We start from the raw sequence: 24,210 nt of genomic DNA, 5'->3' as shown, positions 1-24,210 counted from the left end.
TACCCGTGAGGCAAAATAGAGAAGAGATTGGAAGCAGAGTGGGAGAGACGAGCCTCACTTCCAACCCATCCACTACTACACCCATCACTTTTTTCTTCCTGCCTTGCAAGGTACGATGTTGCTACCAAAGTGCAAGAAAGTGTCTTTGTGAGTTTGAGAGCTCAAACAGGTGAGGGGGAGAGGCACCTAAAGTAACAGTGGTCAGAGTTTAGAAACAATATTAAAAGCCCTGGAATTACATCAAAACTCAGTAGGATGGAATTCCATCCAAAGTACTCATCTTGGAGTCCACTCCTTAGAACCAAAGGAAGGCTTAGCTTAGATCTCTATTTTCTACATTGATATTAGGAAAAAGGTATGGTTTCTTTCTTTTTACAATGTTTCCTGGCTACAGAAAAAATTAATTCCTCAAAATTTTGCGTGCAGAGAGATGGATTAAATAACTTTAAGAGTTATCTCTTCTCCAAAGAGAAGGTGTCCTTGCAATTTTATTAATTAATTTATTTGTGATATCATAGGTTAAGCCCGTATTTAATGAGAATGCTGATGGATGAAGCCATGACCGTATGGTGATTATTACAGTGGACCAAGATTCCAGATTTTGTGCTTGAAGACACGGGCAAAGCAGGTACAAGGTCTCTCAGCAGATATTTTTATTTGTGAAATGGGGCAACACTTCTGGTTGCTTTTCAGTGGTGAGGATTAATGCAGTGCATGGTACTTGGCTTGACAACCTGTGAGTAGAGATTTGAGGACTTAGGTGCTGCAATGAGCACGGTATTATCACTTGTAATTTTCTAAATTATGGAATTATGTAGAGCGGCTCCGACTGCAGATTGCACGTGAAGCCTCTGAAAGGCATTTTACTTCATGCTTTCTGGGATGGTAAAATTGTGATCACCTTTATGCAGATCCAAAACAGAGAGTAGAGTCTGGGTTAGATTTCGTATGAGACACGAGAGTTTGGATGACCCTCATTTTCAACATCGTCAATAAAATGCCAATTTACAACTGAGATGAAGAACTAAAATTCTACTGAAGATTTTTCTTCTTACAAGGTGTAGTCTGTATATATTTTCCAAAATTATGTGCTTTATGATTTTGTCATAAAATTAATGCCCATTCATTCAAATATAGAAAAATAGAAATAAATATGTCTCTCTTAAAGAGTCAAGCACCTTGACCAATTTCACAAGCAGTGACAATGGAAGCCGAGTTAGGAACCTAGGGAGTCTGATTTCCAAGCCAGTGCTATCTTTGCAACGTCACAGTTTAGAGTTTAGCTAATTTAATATTTTGCTTTTTGTTTTCACTTAACATTGTGCCAAAAGCATATTTGACGTAAAACTTTCTTCGGGGGAGGTGTAACATTCTATCACGTACCCCAACAGTCTTTTTGAACATTTTAAAAAATATCTTGCGAATGTCGCTATTCGGGGTGAAGATCAAGGGTTCTGGAAGGTTCGCACTGTGTGTCTGCACCCAGCTGGAAACACAGGCTTACACAACAGCCTTGCCCTCCTCTCACCTGGCTGGGGTTTTGCAGAGCCAGTAGGAGGAGGCGATGACCACACCTGTCTTTATTTCTAGGAAGTCAGACAACGGCTTAGGGGATTGTACTTGGGAGGGAGAAAGAACATTTAAGAGGAATATTTAAATCATAAGAGAAAGAAATGGAAACTTGTTTGTTGGGGATTCGCTGAAGAAAGAAAGGAGAAAAATCCCATCTATCCAGCATGGTTAAAGTGGCCCTTTGCACTTAGATGAATGTATCAGGGTGTAAATTAGTTGTTTCTACGCTTTAGATCTGAAGGGAATGGAAAAAAGTCAAAAAACAAAACAAAGCAAAGGAAAAAGGATAATTCACCATAATACTCTCAAAAGCCAAAGTTGACTAACACTAGCGCCCAGGTTATTCTAAGACGTGGATTTTCTGATGACAGGACTGGGAACCCTCCGTTCCTCCTAGGTATCCCCTCGACCTCCCGGGAGGCCTTCCGCCCACTGCCACTCTGCTCTCTCCCAGGAAGCTGTTGGCTATTCCTTCATCTGCTCTCTTCTGGGCTCCCCAGTTTCCTTCCAGCAGATCTCTCCACTCCAACAAACATACAAATGTTCCTTGTCATGGATACACGTCCTATGTAGATTTACTCTGTAGTTAGTGAAGTAGCAGACTCATTTTACAGTTCATAAACTAAGTTTGGATTCATGCTCAACCTCGCTACCAAAGCTTTTGCAGCTAAGGGCTGCAGCTCACATCACGTGCCCTGAGTTGCCCCTACCTCTGTGCCTATCACCCATCAGCGAGATCCGTTTTCTCTGCAGAAGCACATGCATTGCCCCACGCCGACAATCACTGGTTTTAGCATTGGCTAATCACCAATACCGTTGTGTTAAGTGAGATTCATAGATGCTGATTGCATTTATTGCATAAATTACTTCATTATTAAAATCAGGTCATTTGAGTCCCCAAACCATTAACATGAAGGTTATTAACATAATTTCATAAGCTAATAAATCAAGCACAGGAAAAGAATTAAAGGGTTCTTAGCGATAAGTGTTTCTTCAGAGATTAAGGAACACAATTTTCTTATGCATATATTAACATTTTACGAGTGGGTTCTTGCAAGAGCAGTTTTTTCTCTCTCCATACGTGACTCACACTCTGTCTTCTTCATGCTTGGCCTCTGAAACTCATTTTCAAAATTAAGGTGGTTTTTTTTTTTCCTTTTCAAAGAACTATAAAGCAATTTTCTTTTTTTGATGGTGAATGTGTAAGAATACACAGAAATATTATTTTTAATATCTTTATTGGAGTATAATTGCTTTACAATGGTGTGTTAGTTTCTACTCTATAACAAAGTGAATCAGCTATAAATGTACCTGTATCCCCATATCTCCTCCCTCCTGCATCTCCCTCCCACCCTCCCTAACCCACCCCTCTGGGTGGACACAAAGAACCGAGCTGATCTCCCTGTGCTATGCGGCTGCTTCCCACCAGCTATCTATTTTCCATTCGGTAGTGTATATATGTTCGTGCCACTCTCTCACTTTGTCCCAGCTTACCGTTCCCCCTCCCTGTGTCCTCAAGTCCTTTCTCTACGTCTGCGTCTTTATTCCTGTCCTGCGCCTAGGTTCTTCAGAACCTTCTTTTTTTTTTTTTAAGATTCCATAGATATGTATTAGCATACAGTATTTGTTTTTCTCTTTCTGACTTACTTCACTCTATATGACAGACTCTAGGTCCATCCACTTCAATACAAATAACTCAATTTCGTTTATTTTATGGCTGAGTAATATTCCATTGTATATATGTGCCACATCTTCTTTATCCATTCATCTGTCGATAGACACTTAGGTTGCTTCCATGTCCTGGCTGTTGCAAATAGAGCTGCAGTGAACATTGTGGTACATGACTCTTTTTGAATTATGGTTTTCTCAGGGTATATGCCCAGTAGTGGGATTGCTGGGTCGCATGGTAGTTCTATTTTTAGTTTTTTAAGGAACCTCCATACTGTTCTCCACAGTGACTGTATCAATTCCCACCAACAGTGCAAGAGGGTTCCCTTTTCTCCACACCCTCTCCAGCATTTTATTGTTCGTAGATTTTCTGATGATGGCCATTCTGACTGGTGTGAGGTGATAACTCATTGTAGTTTTGATTTGCATTTCTCTATTAATTAGTGGAGTTGAGCATTCTTTCATGTGTTTGTTGGCAATCTGTATATCTTCTTTGGAGAAATGTCTATTTAGGTCTTCTGCCCATTTTTGGATTGGGTTGTTTGTTTATTTGATATTGAGCTGCATGAGCTGCTTGTAAATTTTGGAGATTAATCCTTTGTCAGTTGCTTCATTTGCAAATATTTTCTCCCATTCTGAGGGTTGTCTTTTCATCTTGTTTATGGTTTGCTGTGCAAAAGCTTTTAGTTTCATTAGGTCCCATTCGTTTATTTTTGTTTTTATTTCCATTTCTCTAGGAGGTGGGTCAAAAAGGATCATGCTGTGATTTATGTCATAGGGTGTTCTGCCTATGTTTTCCTCTAAGAGTTTGATAGTGTCTCACCTGACATTTAGGTCTTTAATCCATTTTGAGTTTATTTTCGTGTATGGTGTTCGGGAGTGTTCTAATTTCATTCTTTTACATGTAGATGTCCAATTTTCCCAAAACCACTTATTGAAGAGGCTGTCTTTTCTCCATTGGATATTCTTGCCTCCTTTATCAAAGATAAGGTGACCATATGTTCGTGGGTTTATCTCTGGGCTTTCTATCCTGTTCCATTGATCTATATTTCTGTTTCTGTGCCAGTACCATACTGTCTTGATTACTGTAATTTTGTAGTATAGTCTGAAGTCTGGGAGCCTGATTCCTTCAGCTCTGTTTTTCTTTCTCAAGATAGCTTTGGCTACTTGGGGTCTTTTGTGTTTCCATACAAATTGTGAAATTTTTTTGTTCCAGTTCTGTGAAAAATGCCATTGGTAGTTTGATAGGGATTGCACTGAATCTGTAGATTGCTTTGGGTTGTATAGAAATTTTCACAAAGTTGATTCTTCCAATAAAAGAACATGGTATATCTCTCCATCTGTTTGTATCATCTTTAATTTCTTTCATCAGTGTCTTATAGTTTTCTGCATACAGGTCTTTTGTCTCCTTAGGTAGGTTTATTCCTAGATATTTTATTCTTTTTGTTGCAATGGTAAATGCAGTGTTTCCTTAATATCTCTTTCAGATTTTTGATCATTAGTGTATAGGAATGCCAGAGATTTCTGTGCATTAATTTTGTATCCTGCTACTTTACCAAATTCATTGATTAGCTCTAGTAGTTTTCTGGTAGAATCTTTAGGATTATCTATGTATACTATCATGTCATCTGCAAACAGTGACAGCTTTACTTCTTCTTTTCTGTTTTGGATTCCTTTTATTCCTTTTTCTTCTGATTGCTGTGGCTAAAACTTCCAAAACTATGTTGAATAATAGTGGTGAGAGTGGGCAACCTTGTCTTGTTCCTGATCTTAGTGGAAATGGTTTCAGTTTTTCACCATTGAGAACGATGTTGGCTGTGGGTTTTTGATTTATGGCCTTTATTATGTTGAGGTAGTCTCCCTCTATGCCTACTTTCTGGAGTGTTTTTATCATAAATGGGTATTGAATTTTATTGAAAGCATTTTCTGCATCTATTGAGATGGTTTTTATTCTTCAATTTGTTAATATGGTGTATCACATTGATTGATTTGCATATATTGAAGAATCCTTGCATTCTAGGGATAAACCCCACTTGATCATGGTGTATGATCGTTTTAATGTGCTGTTGGATTCTGTTTGCTAGTATTTTGTTGAGGATTTTTGCATCTATGTTCATCAATGATATTGGCTTGTAGTACTCTTTCTTTGTGACATCTTTGTCTGGTTTTGGTATCAGGGTGATGGTAGCCTTGTAGAATGTGTTTGGGAATGTTCCTCCCTCTGCTATATTTTGGAAGAGTTTGAGAAGGATAGGTGTTAGCTCTTCTTTAAATGTTTGATAGAATTCGCCTGTGAAGCCATCTGGTCCTGTGCTTTTGTTCTTGAAAGATTTTTATACACAGTCTCAATATCAGTGCTTGTGATTGGTCTGTTTATATTTTCTATTTCTTCCTGATTCAGTCTCGGAAGATTGTGCTTTTCTAAGAATTTGTCCATTTCTTCCAGGTTGTCCATTTTATTGGCATAGAGTTGCTTGTAGTCATCTCTCATGATCCTTTGTATTTCTGCAGTGTCAGATGTTGCTTCTCCTTTTTCATTTCTAATTCTATTGATTTGAGTCTTCTCCCTTTTTTTCTTGATGAGTCTAGCTAATGCTTTGTCAATTTTATCTTCTCAAAGAACCAGCTTTTGTTCTTACTGATCTTTGCTATTGTTTCCTTCATTACTTTTTCATTTATTTCTGATCTGATATTTATGATTTCTTTCCTTCTCCTAACTTTGGGGATTTTTGTTATTCTTTCTCTAATTGCTTTAGGTGTAAGGTTAGGTTGTTTATTTGAGATTTTTCTTGTTTCTTGAGGTAGGATTGTACTGCTATTAACTTCCCTCTTAGAACTGCTTTTGCTGCATCCCATAGCTTTTGGGTTGTCATTGTCATTTATTTCTAGGTAACTTTTGATTTCCTCTTTGATTTCTTCAGTGATCTCTTGGTTAATAGGTAGTGTATTGTTTAATTCCATGTGTTTGTATTTTTTACAGTGTTTTTTCTGTAATTGATATCTACTCTCATATAGCATTGTGGTCAAAAAATGTACTTCAAACGATTTCAGTTTTCTTAAATTTACGAAGGCCTGATTTTTGGTCCAAGATATGTTCTATCCTGGGGAATGTTCCCTGGGCACTTGAGAAGAAAGTGTATTCTGTTGTTTTTGCATGGAATGTCCTATAAATATCAATTAAGTCCATCTTGTTTAATGTATCAATTAAAGCTTGTGTTTCCTTATTTATTTTCATTTTGGATGATCTGTCCATTGCTGAAAGTGGGGTGTTAAAGTCCCCTACTATGATTGTGTTACTATCAATTTCCCCTTTTATGGCTGTTAGCATTTGCCTTATGTATTGAGGTGCTCCTATGTTGGGTGCATAAATATTTACAATTGTTATATCTTCTTCTTGGACTGGTCCCTTGATCATTATGTATTGGTGTTCTTTGTCTCTTGTAATAGTGTTTATTTTAAAGTCTGTCTTGTCTGATATGAGAATTGCTACTCCAGCTTTCTTTTCATTTCCATTTGCATGCAATATCTTTTTCCATCCCCTCACTTTCAGTCTGTATGTGTCCCTAGGTCTGAAGTGGGTCTCTTGTAGACAGCATATATATGGGTCTTATTTTTTTATCTATTCAGCCAGTCTATGTCTTTTGGTTGGAACATTTAATCCATTTACATTTAAGGTAATTATCAGTATGTATGTTCCTATTACCATTTTCTGAATTCTTTGGGGTTTGTTATTGTAGGTCTTTTCCTTCTCTTGTGTTTCCTGCCTAGAGAAGTTCCTTTAGCATTTGTTGTACAGCTGGTTTGGTGGTGCTGATTTCTCTTAGCTTTTGCTTGTCTGTAAAGGTTTTAATTTCTCCATCGAACCGGAATGAGATCCTTGCTGGTTAAAGTAATCTTGGTTGTAGTCTGTTCCCTTTCATGACTTTAAATATGTCCTGCCACTCCCTTCTGGCTTGCAGAGTTTCTGCTGAAAGATCAGCTGTTAACCTTATGGGGATTCCCTTGTATGTTTTTTGTTGTTTTTCCCTTGCTGCTTTTAATATTTTTTCTTTGTGTTGAATTTTTGATAGTTTGATTAATATGTGTCTTGGCATGTTTCTCCTTGGATTTATCCTGTATGGGACTCTCTGTGCTTCCTGGACTTGATTGACTATTTCCTTTCCCATGTTAGGGAAGTTTTCAACTATAATCTCCTCAAATATTTTCTCAGACCCTTTCTTTTTCTCTTCTCCTTCTGGGCCCCCTATAATTCGAATGTTGGTGTGTTTAATGTTGTCCCAGAGGTCTCTGAGACTGTCCTCAATTCTTTTCATTCTTTTTTCTTTATTCTGCTCAGCAGCAGTTATTTCCTCTCTTTTATCTTCCAGGTCACTTATCCGTTCTTGTGCCTCAGTTATTCTGCTATTGATTCCTTCTAGAGAATTTTTGATTTCATTTATTGTGTTGTTCATCATTGTTTGTTTGCTCTTTCGTTATTCTAGGTCCTTGTTAAACATTTCTTGTATTTTCTCCGTTCTATTTGAAAGATTTTGGATCATCTTTATTGTCATTACTCTGAATTCTTTTTCAGGTAGACTGCCTATTTCCTCTTCATTTGTTTGGTCTGGTGGGTTTTTACCTTGCTCCTTCATCTGCTGTGTGTTTCGCTGTCTTCTCATTTTGCTTAACTTACTGTGTTTGGGGTCTCCTTTTTGCAGGCTGCAGGTCCGTAGCTCCCATTGTTTTTGGTGTCTGCCCCCAGTAGCTAAGTTTGGTTCAGTGGGTTGTGTAGGCTTCCTGGTGGAGGGGACTGGTGCCTGTGGCTGAGGCTGGATATTGTCTTTCTGGTGGGCAGGACCGCGTCTGGTGGTGTGTCTTGGAGTGTCTGTGACCTTATTATGATTTTAAGCAGCCTCTCTGCTAATGGGTGGGGTTGTGTTCCCGTCTTGCTAGTTGTTTGGCATAGGGTTTCCAGCACTGTAGCTTGCTGGTCGTTGAGTGGAGCTGGGTCTTAGCGTTGAGATGGAGATCTCTGGGAGAGCTTTTGCCACTTGATATTACGTGGAGCCGGGAGGTCTCTGGTGAACCAGTGTCCTGAACTTGGCTCTCCCACGTCAGCGGCATGGGTCTGACAGCAGGCAGAGCACCACGACCCGTCAGCCACACGGCTCTTTCAGATACACCTTGGATGATATGGACTCTGAAAATTCAAGTTACACCCGAGATTCCATTCCCCTGTGGTTACTCATCTGGATCACAGAAATGTAGGACCTGTCTGCCCTGAGAGGCCACCTCCAGTATCTTCCCCATAAGCATCTTTGCCATAAACATATAAAGCAATTTTCAACTGAATCCATTAGCCTTCTGTGATATGCACTACCTATAAAATTCTTTTTTCACACTTCTTAGACTGCAGAGGCTTTGGGATGGGGGGAAGGCAAGGTAGATTGGAAGGAAAATGCCTTGGATTTGTCTTAGGTAGTGCGATTTTCATTCTAGGTGAATTTCAAATGTATTTCTAGATTTAAGAGGTTCTAGTGAAGTTCTAATTATCTCTCTAATTACAACACATACTGAGGTTAAGCGTTCTTATCAAATGGTGCATTAAAAATGGGTTTTATTCCCAGGCTGGATCTAATAGGGTGAAATACTGGCCTGAACACATAGAAATTGGTTCCCTCATTCATTTCACTTACCAGATTGTGAAAGATTCTGAGGGTCGGAACCATCATTATCCAGTGCAATGATGTTGCCTAGAAACGAAGATAAGTTCCAGTGTAAATTAGACTATAATAACTTTATCCTTTGTGCAATTTGTGTAATGTTTTTGGCAAATAGCAACTGATGGATCATAACTGAAAAACGTAGACTGTTGTTAGCAAAGCATCACGTGTGATTTTACAGGTGAATTGAGGAAATGGGTGGGCCAACAGTGCTTTCTAAGAACAAGTGTAGTGATCACACCACACTTCTTCCTCTATAATCTTCAGTGACTACGAATATTCCCCTGAAGAAAGCACAAACTCCCCGGACCTCCTCCTCTCCACCTGCTTAAAACCTTTCAACGGCATCTCATTGCTCTTAGAAAAAAAACATTTCTCAGCATGGCCCACAACCCCACGTAGTCTAGCCTGCCCTTATTGGTCTAGCCTCATCTCAAAGCTGGCTTTGCTATTCTGCTTGCTTTCAGTTCTTCATAAGCACTTTTCCCCTTCCCATCACAGAGCCTTTGCACAGGTTTCCCTCTCTGATTATAATGTTCCCTGCTCTCTGAACCCATTAACTTCTATTCATTCTTCAGATCTCAACGCAAGAGCTACTTTCTCCAGGAAGGCTCCCCTGAGCTTTGTGATTAGGTCAGATCTTTCCTGGCTGTGATAGTACCGTGAATGGCTCAACTACATGTTTGTCACATTGCCATTTTTTAAGTTTTATAGTGTGTTTTTTTCTACTTTAAACATGTTGACATGGTAAAAAAAAATCAAAATGAAATAAAAACCTATATGCTGAGCTATCTAGCTTTGATTTCTGTTCTCATTTACCCCACAACCTCTCCTTTTATAGACAAACATTTTTTTATTAGTTCCTTATTTATCTTTCCGGTATTTCTTTTTTGCAGGGACAAGTACAAAATATGTATCTTGTTTCTCCCCTATTTGACACAAAAAATAACATACTTTATGCGTGTTCTACAACATACTTTTTCTTCCCTAACAACGTACTCTGGAGCTTATTCTATATCAAGACATAAAGAATCTCTCTCCTTTTAGAGCTGCGTAGAATTCTACTGTGAAACTCTTGCACTGTTTCTGGAACCAGTTCCTTATGCTGGCAGTTGGCTTGTTTTCAGTCTTTTACTATTACAAATAATGCTGCAATTAATAACCACATGTGCATGTCTCTGTCTTTTCCACGTGCAAGTTCTATGTAAATACCCACAAATAGGATTACTGGGTCAAAGGATAAATGCATCAGTAATTTTTTTTTTTTTTTTTTTTGCGGTACGCGGGCCTCTCACCGCCGCTGCCCCGCCACGGAGTACAGGCCCCGGACGCTCAGGCTCAGCGGCCACGGCTCACGGGCCCAGCCGCTCCACGGCATGCGGGATCCTCCCGGACTGGGGCACAAACCCGCGTCCCCTGCATCGGCAGGTGGACTCTCAACCACTGCGCCACCAGGGAAGCCCATACATCAGTAATTTTGATAGAAATCACCATATTACCCTTCCTGTGGGTTGTACCACTTCCCACCTTCACCAGCAAAACATGAGTGTCCATTTCCCCACAGCTTCACCAGTCGTGTTGTTCACCTTTTGGTTGGGAGGTAAGAAATTGTACTCAGGGCAGTTTTAATGTGCCTCTGTCTTATTTTGAGTAAGGTTGAGTATCTTTTCATGTGCTTAAGGACCATTTATAGTTTTTGTGTGTATGAACTGACTGTTCATGTCTCTTTGCCCATTTTCTGTTGGGCACTTAATCTTTTCATTCCTGTTAACTAGGTGCTTTTATTAGTTGATATTAACCATTTACCTGTGATGTATGTTGCAGATATTTTCCCCAGTTTGTCATTTGTCTTATGACTTTCCATATTGTGTTTTCAGATAGATAATACCTCTCTCCTGCTAAGACACCAGGGAGGGCAAGTCCCACAGGTCTTGGGCTACCACTATGTCCCCAAATCTGTTTCTTCATCTGTAAAAAATGTGAACCTTGTTGTAGGGCCCCTTCACCTCTGAAAGTCTATGATTTCATTTTCTCTTCTTACCTTTTGGTTTATTAAGGTTCCCCTGCCTTCCCTTCTCCTCTGCCAACCCCCGCCCCCGCCTTCCCCTCCCTTTGCCTCTCTGCACTTGGGCTCAGCGGTCACACATACCATTGGGAAATGTGGAAACTCACATGGTGTTACCTGAGAAGTGCCTAGAAGGGCTCCCTCCCCCATATATCCCACCTGATTTTCACGTGAAATTTCACCGTTAGTGATACATTGTCTTCTCAATTCCCACTAACTTTATTCAGGTCTCTGTTACTTCTTATCTGGACTTAAGCTGGTCTCCAAGTTGCTCTGCCTGGATCACTTCTTTTCACCCTTCAGTCTATGTGCTGCCTCCATATGACATTTCTTATAGAAGAGCTTTGATCACGGTACTTTCTAACTTTCTTGTATTGTCCATTTCTTTTATTGTTAAAGTTCCAAGTCCCTTCATGATAAGATCTCAAACTGTATTTTCAGCTGCAAGTCTCATTGTGCCATCCCTGGTCCCTTTCCTTCCATTGCGTAGGCTACTCACTGTCATCCATCTCCATCCTCTTCTCAGGCTGGTCCTTCCATCTGACATGTCCTCCTTTCAACCAGGTCTGATTCTACCTACGAAATATTACCCATTTCTCATCATCCTCCTCTCAAGCTGGGATTAAACTCTGCTTTCCCGGTGCCCTCATAACAGTTTGAATAAAAGATCATACTGCATGTTTTTCTTGGAAGGAATGTTCATGGCTCTCTCTGGAGTATAACCTCTTTGAGGGTATATTTTTTCAACCTCATAGGGTCTGTAAGTAATAGTCTCTAGGGCATTTATTGCCTAGAATTGAAGCAACGCTCACTCCCAGGAACTTTAATTTTAATTTAATTTGTACAGTACTCCTGGGATGGTAGAAAGTTAGGTAAGAGTTAATTAGTTTAGCAGATTTGGTTTTTTCCTCTTAAATTATGGTTCAGTAAAATATTAGTGTATACCATTGTGTATGGGCATGTGTGTGTATGTTTATGTGTGTGCGCACACACAAATGCCCACACCATTGCATGCTTATGGAAAGGGAGTAGTGTTGAAAGAGAGGAAAGTATATAGATGTGAGAATAGAGGGGAACTGAAGAGAACATTCTTCACTTTATGGTTTTTCCAAGGAGCAACTGCGCTCTTTCCTGAAACCGTCCACCTCTTTGTCCTGCCAAATTATATCTTTCCCATCTCTTTGATTTTGGATAAAATTTATCCATGGACACTTTTCTAGTTAACCCATAATGACCACACCCCTTGCATCTCTCTGATAGGTTAACACATTCTGCATGGATGTGTTAAGACATTCTTGAAACAGTCTAGTGTATCTTGAGGCTATCTTTTATCCATCTTATCGCCTCTTTGTCCTTCCTGAGATGGTACTTCCTAATTTAATCATAGAGCCTTTCCAGAGGAATAGTTCATGACTCTTTGAGAGTGAAAGAATTCTGCAGGATATTTGATCTGGGTCAGACCCTAGTGCTCACCTCCATAACCCTCTCATTTAGCTGTGCCCATGGCTGCCTGGATTGAAGACTACATTGCTCCAGCCTCCCTTGCAGCTAGCTGTGGCCATGTGACTAAGTTCTGGTCAGTGAGATGTAAGTAGAATTGCCACATGTAACTTCCAGAAGTGATTTTTAAAGCAAGAAGGTGCTCCCTTTTAAGCCCTCTCTCCTTTCCAGTGGAGAGGGATGTCAAAATAATGGATGAAGCTTGAGGGGCCATCTTAGACTATGAGGTGTGATCCCTATGCTAAAACTGGCAGTATAGCAAGGTAGAGCCGCGTCTGTGATGATTTTCTGCTGATGCATTTCTAGATACCTGCCCCCAGTCTTCTTTTATTTATTTATTTTAAAATTATTGATTGATTTATTTGACTGCACCGGGTCTTAGTTGCAGCACATGGGATCTTTGTTGCCACGTGCAGGATCTTCAGTTGCAGCATGCGAACTCTTAGTTGCGGCACGTGGGATCTAGTTCCCTGACCAGGGATCGAATCCAGGCCCCCTGCATTGGGAACGTGGAGTCTTAGCCACTGGACCACCAGGAAGTCCCCAGGCTTCTTTTACGTGAAAGAGAAGTAAGACATTTGCCTTGTGCAGGTCTTCATTATTTAGGGTTCCATTATTCACGGCCAAACCTAATCCTAACTGAATATAGTCATAAAAAAGACCAAGATCTGGAGAATTACCAACAGGCCTCACACAAGATTGACATATTAAAACCACTTTGGAGTGATAGTACCTCTCCTTATTTAAGCCATTCCCAGGAATTTGAAAGAAAGGAGCAAAAAAATTCCAGGCTGGCATGATACCACAAAAGAAACTACCCGAGAAGATTCTTGTTGAGAATGCAGTGACGTGGGCATTACATACAGTAGAGAAACTGAGCTCCAGGAAGGAAAGTGACTCTCCCTAGACCACCCACCTCGTTAGTTAGGCTCTGAACTCTCCTTCCTTGAGTTTCCTAGGCCAGTTCTCTTGCCTCAGCACGTTTTATCTGCAAATTTAATCCACTCTCCATCAGGAAAATTGGTTATACCCTGGGAAACTGGGCGGAAGCAGAGTGGAATATTCATCTTAGCTATAAGGCCGTGGGTACAAACACTGAGCTTTCATCTACCACCCACAAGAGAGAAGTTTAGCTTTCAAAACGTCTGCAAAAAAAGTTCTTTCAAGTTGTGTCTTTCTGACTGTAGGAAATGAGTCCTGCATGAGATGATACATGATAAAACACTTTGTGTGGGGCTGAGAGGTGCAGTGGAAGGCAGTACTCTCCTGTCTTCCCTGTGGAGTTAGAAATCTCCAGGTCCCAGGAGTTGACAGGTGGACCAGTCACAGTTACAGTTACAAAGTTGTGCTTGAGATCATGAAATGGAAACATAACTATGACAAACATTTTCTTTGGTACTAGATGACAATTTCCCAGTGCACAGAGCTCTTCAAAAAACAATATTGCTATTTAAAAAGAAACAAACAAACAATATGCTGTTTCTTTCTACTAAATCTTTCAGCATATTTCTTGTTCATTGCAAATTTCTAACACCTGTCTGTGTATAAAGGTGCTAAATCCGAGTTGGATATAACAAATCCTCATATAATGGGAGTGGTGCTTTTTCAAAGGCTTTCCTCCCCGTCATTTCAGGAAAGTTGCCTATCTTAGAATCTCAGGTTTTTAACACTGACAGAAACCTCTTAGTTCAATATATAGAGAATCTAATCCCTTCATTTATAAATGAGAAACATTGAGGTCCTAAGAGAAGAAAGATTGTGCTACAGACTAGCTCAACTAACTCTAGGTCACAGAGCTAGCTGAAGTTTTAATAAGTATCTCTTCAACTGCTTTTAAATCTTTGCAGAACAGATTAAAAAGAAATATAGGAATTCCCTTGGTGGTGCAGTACTTAAGAATCCACCTGCCAATGCAGGGGACACAGGTTCAAGCCCTGGTCCGGGAAGATCCCACATGCTGTGGAGCAACTTAGCCCATGCACGGCAACTACTGAGCCTGCGCTCTAGAGCCCGGGAGCCACAACTACTGAGCCCACGTGCCACAACTACTGAAGCCCGCGCACCTAGAGCCCGGGCTTCACAACAAGAGAAGCCACCGCAATGAGAAGCCCGCGCACTGCAACGAAGAGTAGTCCCTGCTCTCCGCAACTATAGAAAGCCCGTGCACAGCAACGAAGACCCAATGCAGCCAAAGAAAAAAGTTTATTAAAGAAAAAAAAACTTAAAAAAAAAAAGAAATATCTTTTCTTCTGTTTTCCAAGCCACCCAGCAGTCCAGATGAGATCTCAGGTTTGGAATCATAAATATGGGACAACAAAGTGCTACCGTATACAATTCAAATATTTTTCCTTTACCCTGAAAGAACAGAATGTATCATAACCATTCATTCTTTCTCGCCTTTGTCGTCAGCTTTCTATGCATGGGTTGAACTGGCTTTTCTTTGCACTGAGGTGTGTGTGTGTGAAGATGTCATGTATTAACAGCGAATTAGGAGCATTTCAGAGCAGAGGTCGGCCTCGCTAACACAACCGAGTTTCTGTGTCACGGTGGTGCTGGATGCAGCTGCTGCTCTTAGGTGTCAACAAAGAAAGCCCAGTACAGTGGAGACGTTAGCCTAGGGCTAGAAGAAGCCTTCTGAGAGCAGCCAAAGTCCTCATTTGGAGCTTGCCACGTAGCTGTGTTGGCTGTTGGTCTGAGCAAACTGCTAGATGCCCGGAGGCCCCTAGTAACCCACTGCTAGCTCCCAACACCTCTTATATTTACATGGAACAAACTACAGGCCCCCCAAAGGGGCAGCAGATACTTGTGAAAAGAGCCATAGTGCTAAGAGAAGGAGACTGAGATTGTAGCCACCACTCTGCCTCTAACTGGGTGATGTTTCCATCCCATTCGCCTGCATTGTCAAAACAGTAGTTGGCCAAGCTTTCAGTCCTCAGACAGAAGTTATCAGGAAAAAGTAAAACAATTAATGAAATAGCATGCTTTGGGGGAAGAGGAGAGAGAATGACTTATTAATATAACATAACTAGGAGGTGATAAAAATCTACATCTTCTATACATGGTTTATCTGATTTACTACCGGCAGTACCACTAGTATATAAAATATCAAAGTTCCTTTTGATGCATTCCAGGGAATTCAGTATTTTGCCTTTATTGAAATTGATTAGGGTGTGGTACTTTTTACTTTTCATTTCAGACGTTTAGAATGAGAAGGAATTGCTTTTCTAGCTTCAACTTAAGAAAAACAGCTAATGAATTCATCAGTATTTATTCAACAACAACTCAGTTTGCACAGGCCTGTGCTCAGAGATATTGGGATTAAAGCTTGGACCTGCCTGATTCTTGGAGTACATTTTAGGCAGCATGTAATTCATACAAATGCCCTCTTGAGCACCTATTCTAGATGAGGCAAAGAAGGCTGTTTTGACGTTACTGTTTTGAGACGGCCACTTGGTAATTGCCGTCTTCACTTCCTTGTTTTTTCCTTCACAGGGAACACAAACATTTCAGAACTCTTTCACTATTAGTGAAAACTAATAGAAACTGATTGTCATACAGAACACAAAGGATATAACTGGTTTCACAATTACTTAGTGCTCCCAAAAAACAAACCATAGGGACTTCTAGCTAAACACGGCAGATAAAACAAAACATGACCGGATCTCCATTCCCTCTCGAAGCCCCACTAAGATGACAGAGAATGAAAAAGCACACATCAATAAGGACCATGGGAACAAAAGAGGAAATAGCATTATTTTGAAAGCCAGAAAGCAGATGGATGGGCAATAACTGACCGACTAGACAGGAGAAAGCTGAATGGCAAGAGCCCGTAAGAAGCAAAGCCAAAAATCTGGTTTGATGAAGCCACCGAGGCCCCAAGAGTCTCAGCAGTAGAGGCACCAGCTGCCTCCAAAGGGGTGTGGGCAAGACTGACACCAGGAGGAGTGATTAAGAATCTGTTTAAGGAATACTTGGACCTAGATTCCCTATGGTATCCTGCACCGCCAGTGACTATACCTCCTCAACTCAGTACAAGACTGAAGGTTTATTCTCAAAAGAGGTTGAGTGAGGCTGCTCTGGATGAGGGAATACTGGACACAGCTGAGGGCACTCGTGACAACTAGAAACAGGGAGGCTAAGAGGGGCATCTGCAGACCAACTAGTGGCACCGCCAGCAACATTTGACCCCCGGAATGCTGCATGTACACTGGCAGGAGAAAGGAGCCTTCCTCTTTGGGTAAATGGATCAGCCCAGGAGACAGTGTCTACAGGCACTGGGGTAACTGTGGTAAGAGTGATGTCCACATCCTAATCCCTGAAGCCTGTGACTGTGTTAGGTGACATGGCAAAGGGGAATTAAGATAGCAGATGGCATTAAGGTTGCTCATCTGCCAGCCACAATAGGGAGAGTGTCCTGGTTATCCAGGTGGGCCAGTGCCATCCCCAGGCTCTTTAGCAGTGGAAGAGAGAAGCAGAAGAGGTCAGAGTGATGTGATATGAAGAAGACTTGACCCACTGTTACTGGCTTTGAAGAGGGAAGGAGAGGGCCAAAGGTCAAGGAATACAAGTGGCTTCTAGAACCTGGAAAAGGGAAGGAAATGGACTCTTCCCTGGAGGCTCCAGAAAGGAATGCAGCCCTGCCGACAACCTAATTTTAGGCCAGCAAGACGGAATCAGACAACTGACCTCCAGAACTGTAAGATAGTAAGTTTATGTTGCTTTAAGCAGCCAAGTTTGTGGTAATTTGTTACCGTTACAATAGAAAACTAGTGCAGACACAGACTGTTGGGGGAGCCCAACGGTGAATCTCATTTGTTGCAGATCCCACGCATACACTTTCATTCCTCAGACAGGAACTTTTTAGGACTTCTGCCACTAACTTTTTAGGACTTCTCTTGAAAATGGACAGCCAAGGAGTAACAGATATTTGAAGGAAGTATCTAACATAAAAGGCAAAGTTCAAAATTAATAAACACCACAGAGGGAAGAGACCATTCAGGGAGCAGAAGAAAATGTAAAAAACAAACAAAACTCTCAGAGAACTAAGAGAGGATATTGCATCCAAGAAACAAGAACAGAGTGCTCTCGAAAAGGAGCATTCACAAGACTTAAAGCACTCTTAGAATTTAAAAATATAATAGAATAAATAAATATTAAATAGAATGGTAGAGAAATAAAGTTTTAAAAACCAAAAAAGAGGTCAGTGGCAACCCATCGACATGGATTTCTGTTAAAGATATCAAGAATAGGTCTTACTTTAAGAGATACCAAGTAAAATTTAAAGAAAACAAGAGGGTAAAATGGATTGCTATGCTCAGAAACACTTGGTACTCCAGGACAAAAGTTAAGTACAACACAACCAAATAAAGAATGATCGTCCATGTAACCAACAGAGATATCATTTGTCAAATCTCTTATGCCTGAATAAAAGGGCATGTGATATTCTGCGGAGATAACGCTCATGAACTCCCAAAGCATGGTGTGGCGGTTGGCCTGACAGATATTCTGCGGCATTCTGTCCTGGCCTCCTGCTGGCCCACAGCCTTCTCAGTTGGTTTTACATGGACAAGATATGAATACAATGAGGAAAGCTTTGATGGTCAGCCTGGTACCTTCACCTGCTATTTGAACTAAAATTTTGCCAGAACTACCACTGGAAATAAAGTTTTCGGGGCTCTGAGGGGAGTTGTGGATGGAGGCTTATCAGTGCCTCACAGTACCAAATTGTTCCCTGGTTACGATTCAGAAAGCAGGGGATTCCAAGCAGAAGTACCTCAGAAGCACATTGTGGCTCAGAACGTTGCAGATGATGTGAGTTACCTTATGGAAGATGATGAAGATGCTAACAAGAAACAATCCTCCCAGTACATAAAGAACAACATAGCTGCAGACACGATGGAGGAGATGTACACGAAAACTGTACTACTGTATGAGAGAATCCGGCCTATCAGAAGAAGCCTAAGAAAGAAGTTAAAAAAAAAAAAGAGTTGGAGCTGTTCCAGAAGGTCTCTTGCTCAGAGGAAAGATCAAGTAGCTCAGAAGGCAAGCTGCCTCAGAGCTCAGGAGTGGACCACTGAGAGATGAATCAAACCACAACTTTCTGTGAAGATTTTTCAGATAAAGACAATAAATTTATTGACAAAGCAGTGAAAACCACCACCAACAACAAAAACCTTCGTAAAAGTAAAACAAGTGAAAACAGTTTTGAAAATAAGAGAAAATAAGATTAAAAATAATTATCTGTAAAGGATCTCCAATAGAAGTCCCATAATAAGTAGACAAGTTATTAGATTGAGTCAACATGCAATTAGATGAATGGAAAAGGACCCCCACTGAGATAGATCATTGTCTTTTTTTCCCAGAAGTCCAGTAACAGAGATGATTCTAAAAAATTCTAGAGAAGAAAACCTGATTATGGACAAAGGATCAGGCATCAGAAGGTCTCAGAGGTCTTAAAAATAATATTGGAAGTAGAAAAGCAGCGCCTTAACAATTCTGAAGAAAATAACTTCCACCTTAGAATTTCCATCCACGCTGTTAGACAGGTCTGCAGGTGGGGTAGCATTTCAAACATTCAAAGTCTCAGAGAGTTGCTGCCTATGCACCCTTTTCCAGGAACCTGCTAGAGAATACCCTCCAAAATGAGGAGAAAGAAAGAGGACACCAGTAGACAAGAAAGAGGGCATTCTACAGAAGAAAGGAGCCAAGGGAACCTCAGGGTGATTACTATGAAACAGGGCCAGAGAAGACCGAGTCCAGATTGAATAGAAGGATGGAGGGATCCAGAGGGATGACTCCAAGGGGGTGGGGGAAGAAGTTGATCATTCATCTGTTGTTCTTAGGAAATGTATACTTACTGCAGAGTTTGGAGCTGAATAACTGGCAAGCACATAGAAAAGCTTTAGCAAACAACTCAAAACAAGACAATTAATTACTCTGAGGAGCAGAGCAAAAATCCTCATGTAGGAAAGAAAATATAATCCTAGTTCACTATGAGATCTAGTTGTAAGTAAACGTCCATCATTATAATAGGGTCAATATTAAATACTCATTTAACTCTGACTGGTGATATATGATATGTCTATGTAAAGAGGATGGTGGCGAGGGAAAGTACCTATGTGTACGTATACTACTTGTGTGTAGTCGATTGCAAAAATGGCCACAATTTTCTTCTCCCTGTATCCTTCACGATGAGACTTTATAGCACCTCCCATCAAGAGGTGGAGTCTATTCCTCTTCTACTCAAATCCAGCTGGTCTTGTGAGAGAATGAAGTGGGAGTACCAGAAAGCCAGTTCTGAGCCTGGGCCTCAGGAAGCTGCGTGTGCTTCCACTCGGGCCCCCGGGACCCTGCCCATCCTCTGTGTGAACGTGCCTGGCCTCTCCTGCTAGAGGATGGAAGACCACGAGGAGAATGGAAGCGCCCCCCTAGCTGAGGCCACTCTGGTCAGCCAGCCCCCAGCCACCCCAGTAACTGACCACAGCTGACCATAAGCTCAGCCAAGACCAGAATTGCCCAGCCCCGTCCAGTTCAAACGGCTGATCCACAGACTTGTGAGTGCATGTAAATGGCTGGTTTAAGCCAGTACCTTTGGGGATGATTTGTTACACAGCAAAAACGAATTGATACTATTCGTACGTGTGCCAGTATGTCTACAGGAGGATGTTAATGCAGTAAAGTGAAGGTTTTGTGTTCTGTAGTGGGAAATCATTCCATCTTTCTAAATCTGAAAAAGCAAGCAACACAAGAGAAGCAGGTTGTTTAGAAACATGATGACAGAAGCAGTGAATGGATTTGAAAATGGATATCCAAGGAATGTAAATCAGGGGTCGGGACGGATAGAGGTTTTCATTACAGGCTGTGTAGAATTGTTTGATTTTTAAAAATTAAGTACGCATTTCATTTTGATAAAACTGCAAATTAAGTGGAAATAAAAAAGAAAAAGAACCAAATTTCCCAGTTATTGGTAGTCAGCTGGTGTAGAGCATCGGCCATTGCCAGCAGTAGTCACGTGTTCAACAAACGCCCCAGCAGCTGAGGAATTTCCTACTAACACCTTAAGCCACAACCAACCCAGTTTTCCCTTTTGATTAGTATTCAGTCTTCTAGCTTGCATACTTGTGGTTAGTACACAGTGGGAGAATAGAAAAAACAGCACATGCAAAGTTAGCTGCTGAGTCGCAGACACTGCAGGTGTTCTTCACGTTGGTAGCCTCCATCCTAACAGAGTCAAATAAGGACCACAGACATCAAAACATAATGGAAAACTAGCTGCAACCAAAAGCAGGGCATGGAAAAACTGGTCACTAAAAATCATGCTGTGGTAACATTGTTGAATTGGCCTGGGGAAAAGATGGAGCAAATCCCCGTGCTCAACACAGCGAAGTGGCACTATGAACTCAAAACACACACAACTGCAGCAACAATATCTATTGTCAGACAGTCACCCTCTTCTTCCCTCCTAGTATACTTTCTGTGCTTTAAATGTACTTTTATCTTTGTAATGATTCTTTTTAAGTCAGCTTATAGAATTCTCTTTCCTCTGTTACATTGGGAGAAAGTAAGTGATATTTTGAGAAGACATAGAAGGTAAAAACAAGATACTAGATTCTAAATGATGTGTTTATTAGTCAGAATAGATAGATGCTGTAGTAATGAAAGCCCCCAAGTCTCTAGGACTTAACGTCACAGGCTACATCTTCAAAGTTAGGTCTTCAGAAGAACTCTGGTTATCTAATTCACTCAAGATCCGAGCTGATACACTCTGCCATGAGCACTTCCTCTCAAAGCTGACCGGAAGTGACACTCATCACTTCTGCTCGTATTTTTTTAGCCACCTTCACATGGCTGTGTCTAAATTCAAATGGGTGGGAAAATGCAATTCTACCAAGTACCCAGAAGGAGAACTGGAATATTTGTGACATATGCCAACTCAATATGCTATTCTCCCTGCTGTTCAACATAGTCATACGTCACCTAGAATATAAATGAGTTATGTGTATTTTTAATCCAAAGTATAGGAACTTTTCCTCGATGAGTTTTACTCTGGAAAATTATTGTGCTTTAGAAGCAGATGATGCATCTGACTAAGGGGGAGGGCCTGGGAGGTTACATGAGGTTTGAAAGTTATGTAAAGTAATGTGGTTTCCTTTTTTTTTCTTCCTGCGGTTTAATGATGCAGCACAGTATTTGTAGACCAATCCTGGTCTTCCTCAAGCGGTTTCTATAACAAGATAATTTTCTTTCACCCTATCACTAAGCAGTTTGCTTTTGCTTCCAAGTAAAGCCTTATTTGTGCCTAAATTTTGAAGACTGTGACTATAAGGGCACACCACTTTCTGCCTGTTTAAGAAATAATCGGGGGGCTTCCCTGGTGGCGCAGTGGTTAAGAATCCGCCTGCCAATGCACGGGACACAGGTTCGAGCCCTGGTCTGGGAAGATCCCATGTGCCACAGAATAACTAAGCCCGTGCACCACAACTACTGAGCCTGCACTCTAGAGCCCACGAGCCAAAACTACCGAGCCCGTGAGCCACAACTACTGAAGGCTGTGCACCTAGAGCCTGTGTTGCGCAGCAAGAGAAGCCACCGCAATGAGAAACCCGCGCAACAAAGAGTAGCCCCCGCGCAGCAATGAAGATCCAATGCAAACAAACGAGATGATTAATTAATTAATTATTTTTTAAAAAAAGAAATAATCCGAGGTGGTCTGGATGTAAAAATGCTAATGAATGCATGAGAAAACTTTATTTAAATCTCAAAGCAACAGTTGCACTTTGAGAAGGAGAGGTTCGGGTGAGCAGGGCCTGTGGATCTGGAGGATCAAAGCAGAGTTTTCAGATGAGACACTGGAGTGGGGAAGGTGGGGAGTAGGTTTCCGTCCCTGGGGACCAAGGAAGGAAACTTATTTTCCTACTGTTATTTTTGAAGAACTTCAGTGTATAAGCACTGGGCTTCTCTCTTGCATCAGGATGGAAATAGAGAAGTAGGGGTTCTAAATATTTAGCCAAAGTCTCAAAACCCTTTGATACGACAGCTTCGAATATGTCATGCATCACATCCAAGTATGGTTACACTTCCTTGCTAAAATCCAAACAACCAGGAAGCTGAAATAATCAGAACCCTTTATTGCCTGGCAGTAAGAAAATAACACATGGCAAGGAAATCAGTTGAAATCAGGCACACCTTCAAGAGAAAAGCAATTATCAGAATGTTACAGGGTCGGGATTGATCGCAGCCAAATTTCTTAACTTCTTTAAAACATGTGGCACATTCAGGCAGAAATAAACTTCGCTGAGATGAACCATTGACCACATGTGGCTCATTTTGAATTCTAAAATCTTTATTATGGAAGGTTCCATCTAGTCAGAATTATAAGCAGTAAGTTCTTTAACATGAGGCCTAAGGAGATCTGCTGTGAATATTTGTTGTGGATACTCAGACCCATAAGTATGTGCCTTAAACTTTAAACCATCTCTTCAGGGTTCTGAGAGAACCCTCTAGTTCTTACTCACGAACATGCTGGTGACATGTGACAACCGGGGGTCTGAAGGAGTGATCTGAGCTGGTCTGCTAAAATCGCCTCTATGTGAGAACCTTGGGGCTAGACCACTTCTGTCTTACAGAAATATGATGCAGGACGTAAGTGTGAGCCTCAGAAGTAATTTTAATTTTTCTAATAGCTACATTAAAGAAATGGAAAAATAAACTAGCAAAATAAATAGTAATATTTTTTATTTAACCCAATATATCCAAAATATTATCATTTCAACAGGTAACAATATAGGAAATTATTCATGAGGTATTTTCCATAGTGCTTTTTTTTCCCCGCTAAATCTTTGAGATCTGGTGTATAATTTACACTACAGGACACCTCAGCAGGGATGAACCTCCCTTCAAGAGCTCGTTAGCTACATGTGGCTAGTGGCTATCTTGTTGGATAACACAGGTCTAGATGGCTGTTAAGGACTTTGTGTTTGTCCCTCCAGAATTTATGTGTTGAAACCTAACCCCCAATGGACGGTATCAGGAGGTGGATTTGGGATGTAATTATGTTTAGATAAGGTCATGAGGATGGAGTTCCCCCCGCCCTCACCCTGCCATGCTGGGTTAGCGTCCTTATAGGAAGAGACTAGAGCTTGTTCTCTCGGCCATGTGAGGATACAAGGGGAAGACAGCTGTTTGCAAACCAGGAAGAGGGCCCCGCCAGACACCAGTTTTGCCAAAGCCTTAATCTTGGACTTCAGCCTCCAGAACTGAGAGAAATAAATGTTGTGTAAGCTCCCCCAGTCATGGTATTCTGTGATAGCAGCCTGAGCAGACTTAAGTCAGTGGCTTTGCTTTTTTCCACTATCAGTTTGAATGCCATGGTTCTCTGTCTCTGTAGTTAGAATGTAAGTATTAGAAAGGCAGGGACCAAAACTTATGCTCACAGCCGTAAATCCATTGCCTAGCACGGTGCCTGACACGAAATCAGCAGCTATTGTTGAATGACTATGAGTGCGTGTATGCACTCTCTGTCAGCTGTGTCCTCTTGCTTCCTGTGGTGATGGAAAGGGCAGGTAGAACACAGGCATTTCTGCTTAGTCACTTCATGCCAGTTTTGTGTGGGTACATTTGCACCTAAAGAATTGCCCAATGAGAACTAAAGATATGACTTCTTTGATTTATCAAAAAAAATTATATTCGGGGGGAGGGTGAAAT

General features: G+C 41.0%; 1 long non-coding RNA gene and 1 pseudogene across 1 annotated transcript in view; one reads left to right on the top strand and one right to left on the bottom strand.

The window, feature by feature from the left end:
• The window catches only part of LOC115866093 (uncharacterized), a 126,589-nt gene that overhangs the window by 8,608 nt on the left and 93,771 nt on the right, over positions 1 to 24,210 (bottom strand). Inside the window, exon 2 of the long non-coding RNA XR_009565685.1 lies at positions 8,916 to 8,972. This is a non-coding gene — a long non-coding RNA (uncharacterized lncRNA). The remainder of the gene's footprint in view (positions 1 to 8,915; positions 8,973 to 24,210) is intronic.
• Positions 17,743 to 18,591, top strand: LOC115866001 (large ribosomal subunit protein uL18-like; annotated as a pseudogene).

This window comes from Globicephala melas, chromosome 11 (assembly GCF_963455315.2).
Source record: "Globicephala melas chromosome 11, mGloMel1.2, whole genome shotgun sequence".
In the NCBI taxonomy this organism is placed as follows: domain Eukaryota; kingdom Metazoa; phylum Chordata; class Mammalia; order Artiodactyla; family Delphinidae; genus Globicephala; species Globicephala melas.
The sequence above is the reverse complement of the archived record's forward strand: the minus strand, read 5'-3'. Positions and strand labels throughout refer to the sequence as shown.